The sequence below is a fragment of the Etheostoma cragini genome, chromosome 12 (genome assembly GCF_013103735.1).
Source record: "Etheostoma cragini isolate CJK2018 chromosome 12, CSU_Ecrag_1.0, whole genome shotgun sequence".
Taxonomy (NCBI): Eukaryota; Metazoa; Chordata; class Actinopteri; order Perciformes; family Percidae; genus Etheostoma; species Etheostoma cragini.
In genome coordinates this window covers 24,431,815-24,438,608 of record NC_048418.1, presented here as the reverse complement: position 1 = coordinate 24,438,608, position 6,794 = coordinate 24,431,815, and the positions used below count along the sequence as shown (strand labels likewise).

Below are 6,794 nucleotides of genomic sequence, written 5' to 3'. Positions count from 1 at the left end.
GCTGGTTGACCAGACTCAAAGCAAGTTGATGATAGCAGAACAATCTGCGCTTGTATGTTTTATGTTTGTATGTTTTATTCCCTTTCGCCCGCGACGATCACAGAGACTTCATAGTCAGAAGTTTATACAGTTTTTTTATAATCACTTTGCTACTAATTTCAGAACCTTGATGTTTAAACTCTAGACACAAAACTCAAAACGGTCATGACCTGTAACCATGGCTGTCCAGTGTTCAAAACATTGCATTGTGCATTCATATCTTTAAAGAAATCTTGCACAATCATTGGTTGAAAAAACGAATTTATTGTGAAATACCATTGAAATGTTACTTTAGATCTAAGCTGCCCATAGTTTCACTTAGTCATTGTTTGTAAAATCATTAAATATTGTAGTACAAAATGGGTGATACATGTTTCATCATGGTACTAGATGAAAACACATCCCTGTAAAGGTAGTAGAGATACTACTGCAGACACAGTGGAATCATCACACGTTCTGACATGTGATGAAAAACAATGCCGTACAATGACAACATAGGTTTATTTGAATCAAACCTAAAAAGTTAGCTAGGAAATAGAAAAGAAAAGACAGTAGACTTGCTTGGAGTGTAAAAAGCAAAATAAAGAAGTGATTATTGTACTTCTACATCTTCATCAACTCTGTCATGTGGATTTGGCCTCAGGTTCTCATCTACGTCGCAATTAGTCAAACATCTTGGAAAATACCTTCGGGCATTGGGAACAACGTGGTACAAGTGTATATATATATATATATATATATATATATATATATATATATATATATATATATATACACTTGTACCACGTTGTCGCCCCATATTTATATATATATATATATATATATAGAGCAATTAAAACAAGTGTGCATTTTGATCATTGGATGCAAGTTTTGTGTTTAGAGTTTTAAAAATGACGTTAAGTTTCGGAAATTAGTGCCAAAGTGATTGTAAAAAAACTGTAAAAAAAGAAAAAAGTTACAAACACAAAATGACACAAATGCACAGAAAATGCCCAGAAAGAGAACACTTTATATGCCTCGTGGTTTGTGAGTGTGTGTATGCTTCTGAGTATACATCTCTGATAAATGAATGCATACACAGTATGTATGTGTGACCCCGAGTGCCATCTTCTACCTCGTTACTAATGAATAAAAAAGAGAGAATGTCAAGGGTGTCACATACTAAAGAGTCCCCTCTTGGGAAAATTGCTGCCACTTGTCCCTTTTGTGCTCTCCACAATAAAATGTTCTCAGTTCAGGACTGCAGGAGCTTCTTATTTGACAAATAAATATCGACGAAACAATTAGGTCAATAGGCAGATCTGGTTTATGAAGCAGCCTTGAGAAATACTGACACTCACAGACCTCGATGATGCCCTTTGAACACAGCACTGGATGAGGCTGTGGGAGAAAAACTTAACAGTGACCTTATGATTTATGCAACTAATTTCAGCTCAATTTAAAAATGACCAAAACAGAGGTTGTATGTTTGCATGAGGTGTGTTGAATGCGACTTTGTTTCCTTTTTATTTCTGCACCTTTTTGTAAAACCAGTTTTTAGAAGAAGCTATCTTTGTGTTCTCCACTAACAATGCATCATAACCTCATCACACAACCCCGTTCAGACAATCGGGACAACTGCATGACATGTGTGACATTGGCACCACTGAAAGCAGGCCTAATTAGCTATTAAAAGTCCCTGTTTCCAGATCCTTTCCCAGTAAACATCAGTCTACCATGCAGGTGTATTCCAGCATGCAGCCACCTGTTATCCTGCAGCAGCTGGTCTGAATGACCACGTTTTAAAATGAAACATAATCTGTCGCATCCCTCATCGGGTCCTGTGTATCCGCTCTTTGTTCTGGCCGACACTGGAGCTAAAAAGTCTATTGAAATGTTCTGAATGGTTCCTCTTGGCGGGGGAACAATAGTGCAGCTGTACCGCGTATGAAAGCAGCAACAATTTAGACGTTGACTGCGGCTACATCTGTACGCTGTGTTTGGAGCTGAGCAATAACGGGCCAATCACGCTGACAGGCCGATCGTACATCTGGAAGCCATCCATGAGCTAGAAAGAGAGAGGGGGGGGGTAAGGGGAAGGGGTCAATGGCTGTCTTCCTGTTCCCGTGTTTCCTGTTCAGCAGACCCGCCGGCTGCCTGCATGCCTCCTCTGCTTTCCCTTGCACACCCATGCACCTTTCCCAAAACCTTTAGATCTTAAGTGGAGCAAACTCAACACTCATTCAACACTATAGAAATGTAAAAGTTATGAACTTTCCCATGAGTGTGCACATGTTTATCCTTAACTGGAACTCAACAGCTTTTTGAAAACATCCAATTAATGGCAACTGGACCCAAAGGAGACACACTCCAGCTCTCTCCTCTCTCCCTGCCTCCGTCCCTGGGGAATACTGCTGTATAAGGACGCAAGAGGGGTTGAAACATGCGTTAACAGTTTCTCAGTCCTTGGCCTGCTTTTTCTCCTTTTCTCTAAGGGTTTGTTCACACAGCTCAACCCACTGCACCAGACTCAGCTGAGCTTTACGAGGTCTCCCAGAAGCCACCTTGATGTTCTCTGGGTTTCGTTGTGGCCGACACTTAAGCGGTTCAAACCCGTCTTGGTGCTACTAGGTGGCTTTTGGCAACTGCCGAGTGATCCGCCATGGCGAAAGAGGAGCTGTGCTGGTGAGAAGTGTGTGAATAGGCATTATCTGGGTCAGTGCTGTGTGTTTATGTAGCCGGGGACTATGGTGTGTAGAGGATATAGCGAGCGCCTAAGCCTTTGTGATTTTGTGTGTCATTTATTTAAACACAAAAGCAAGGAGATGGGAAAGAGGGGGAGAGGGGCAAAGGGATGGAGTTTAGGAGGGACATATGAGAGAGACGAGATAAAGGCGTAATTAAGTAAAAGGCTGTCATTTTAGAAATAAAGGAAAAGTTAAATCAGACAGAATGCAGAGCAGCTGAAAGACACACACTCACACAGACGGGTAGCAGAAAAAGTAAATGGCCTTTAATACAGCCATATATTTGTTTGTCCTTTAAGAACACCTGGGTAGTAATCACACCCTGCGGCCTGACATATCAACAGCTTAATGCCCCCATACCTGCAGCACACGTACACACACACATGTATTACGTGGACGTATACATACAAAGATCTCTTGACTTGCTGTCTAAATCCTTCTGTTAGCTGCCGAGACCCTTCCTACACACATGTTCTTGCTCTCAAACTCCCTGAGCTGCCACCAAGAGAAGAGCAAAGAAGTGTGTGTGTGTGTGTGTGTGAGAACATACTACATGCAGGAGGGAGCGCTTGACCTTCCAAAGTCTGTATGTGATCAACATAAAAATGCTCACTTTCCAGCCTCTACTGTCCAAATGACACACACACACACACACACACACACAAAACACACACACACGCACACACATTGTCACGCACACACACTTCTGCTGTAAGGAAAGAGGCAAAGATCAAGCTCTGTGTTGGAGAGGCAATAAAGGCAGGTTCCCAACTGAGCTTTCAACATACAACTACAGACACACACACACACACACACACACACAGGCCTCTGTGAGTGAGCTAAATGGCTTTCACAGGTGTAAAGATTAGCCTTTTCCTACATCTGTTCCCTGCTTAAAGCTTTCATTATGAACAGAGGCTGCAATCCTCTTATGAGATGTCTATTGTGTTCATGTGTGTGTGTGTGTGTATGCGCGCATGGTCATAGTCTTTCTTTCATTACATGTATCCCAGTGCATATTACAGCACATATATCAGATGACTCTCAGTTATTTGTAAGGAATGTTAAGTTACCTCGCAGAAAACAAGCAAACAAAGCCTTTAACTGTAAGTCAGGAGCCAGGTCTGATCGACCTAACAGCTGAGCACTGGGCAGGCGGAAAGTCCAGTTCCCCCCCACGGGTTAAGAAAAATTGTGCAAAAATATCAAACTCCAGTTTTTTACTCCTCCTAAAGCTATAAACAGCATTCTGACAGCCCGACACATCTTTGAATTAGAGTATCTGTATTCGTACTTTTACTGAACTAAAGGATCTGTCACCTAGTCTAAGGTTTAGTCTAACGTGAGGACACAAACTCTGTCTCACCCCGTCTTCTATTTTATAGCAGGTGGTCATTATCATCTATTTAATCATAATGGATACAAATAAAACAGTTTGGAATATAGTGTAGATTTGCTATTGATCCTTGAGTCAAAAGATAATATTGTCACTGTAAATAATGTAGAAAACTGTAAAAAGATACTTTGCAACTGACACAAAAATGTCTCCAATGAATATGTCAAAATGTTGAATTTGCGTTATTCCTTTAACGCATAGACATACAATTTATATTGATCTTCTGTTCTCAGAAAGAGTGAAACAGTGCAATGGACTTATATTATTATATAATATTATATAATATTATCATGTAGCAGCCCAGAAACCTGTTGTGTCTGCACCCACAGCGGTCCAAGGGAACACACAGTTGGCAAGACAATTCGCACTGGTTTGGACAAACGTTGGACTCGTTCCTCATTGATTTTCCACTTTGGTTTCAGTCCAATTTGAGAAGTGAGAAGAACAGCAGGAGGAGCTTTGTATGATGAGTTTGGTGTGACTTTGAAAAGTTCCTCTTGTAAACCACAAGTTGCAACGGCATCAAAGAGACAAACGAGTGGGGAAGAAGGAGACAATCAGACAGGTATAGCCGACGGACGGACAGACGGACATGTCTTTCTGACCTATATTGCTTTTGCCCGCTGAGAAGAGAGAAAGGCGACGAGAGCAAGAGAACTTGTGTCCAGGTGACAGGTGTCTGTCCTTCTCCACTCCGTCTCCTCCATCTCTCAGGCGTCTGAGGCAGTAATTGGTGCTGTCAGACACACAGAGAAGGACAGGACACACACACACACCCACACCCACACTCAAACACACGTCTAGTCACTGCTGCACACCCATACACACTCCTGCCCTTCAGCATGAATCTCCAGGGCTTAAAGCAGGAGAGGAGAATTCACTACATTCCCCACCAGCTGTGAGACAGCAGGGGGGGGGCGAGGGAGTACAAGGTGGAAAGGGAAGGGGAGTAGAGGAAACAGCGGCAGACGGAAACAGAGAGGGGGAAGCGAAACAGAATGCACAAGAGACAAAGAGACAGAGAGCAAAGAAAAGCAAGAGAGCGAAGGAGGCGGGGGAGCACTGACAGAGGCCCCGGCATGGGGTAGAGAGAGATGGAGGAGAGATGACGAGTGGGAGCAAATGTATGAGGCAGGGAGAGAGAAAGAGAGAGAAAGTGAGTATGTGTTTGAATAAGAGTGAGAGAGCGATTGTGTAACTTCAGTGGCGAGGAAGCCGATGAGCATGATTTCATGTGATCAGGCAGCAGAGGTGCTGGTGAATGAATGAATGAATGACGCCAAAACACAAATATGTATTTAGTGTTAAACACTGAGGCCAGAAGGATATTTTTCTAAACCCATAAAGACCAAAACTAATACTGTATTAATCCTACTAAGAAGTACTGTCTGTGTAGCACACGTCTGTTCTAGAGCTCCATTGTTTTTCATCAGAAACACATTAACGGGTCCCACCCCTGCACGGTGGCCATTTTGCCTCCATTACAATAAACACGGGCCCGGTTTGAAGTCAGTCACCCGTACACGTCCTGCTGCTCACAGGAGCGCTAAATGTGTATTGATCCGCTGCTAAAAATAGTCCCAAACAAATGCTCTCCTGTTTACTAAAAACTCTAGTGTTAACTTTATTTTACAGATTGCTTGTGATTTCCAGTTGATCTGTAATGGCATGTCCAAGGAAGGTACCTTTGTAGTATATAGTGTATATATTTTTGGGCTGTCTATCACAAGCAAGCATACAAATAAATCCGTCAATAATTGTCAATAATTAGTTGGCATAGCTTCTACAGCTGCAAAGATGAAATAAATAACTAACTAGTCAGTTCTCTGATTCCAGCTTCTGAGATGTGACTAAATTCTGGTTTCTGTACTCCTCGGCCTTGACTTGGACTCAAGCCTTTTTGGACTCGGTCTTGTCTTGGACTGGAACCTTTTTTGGACTCGGTCTTGTCTTGGACTGGAACCTTTTTTGGACTTGGCTTTGTCTTGGACTCGACTAGTCCTGGTCTTGGAATTGTCTTGGAGTCGACTAAGGTGGTCTTGACTACAGCCCTCTTCCTCTGGGACAGTAAAATCAATATCTTTGATTTACAAAACAAGACATTATGTTTTCTGACATTTTATAGACCAAACAACGATTAATCACGAAAATATTTGACAGATTAATTGAAAATGACAATAATGGTTAGTTAGAGCCCTAGTAGCTTTCATCACTTGTGGCGCTTGTGTTTAGACCAACATTTGGACCACATTTCCCATGAATCATATGATTCCCTCTGTCATAGTCAGTTACTTTTGAGTGAGCAGCATCCTTTTTTATCATAAAACAATTTCACCAGATTTGATCTAATCCAGTGTCCAACATCCAAACACACACACACACACACACACACACACACACACACACACACACAAACACACTTTGTGTCTCACTTTAGGGAATAAGAAGCAAGCATGGGGTGGAGAAATAGAAAAAGTGAAAGATGAACCCATGATCTATAAATGTTTAACGAGTGCAGACAGAAGAGATGAGGGCAGCGAGGAGAAGGAGGGACGGAGACAGAAAGAAAAATGGTGAGGTGAAAAAGGAAGACAGTGTAAGAAAGGATGGGTGAGGAGCAAGACGGGGGGGGG

General features: G+C 42.2%; 1 protein-coding gene across 2 annotated transcripts in view; it reads right to left on the bottom strand.

The window, feature by feature from the left end:
* Window positions 1–6,794, bottom strand: part of epha4b (eph receptor A4b) — a 66,826-nt gene that overhangs the window by 48,106 nt on the left and 11,926 nt on the right. The window lies entirely within an intron of this gene.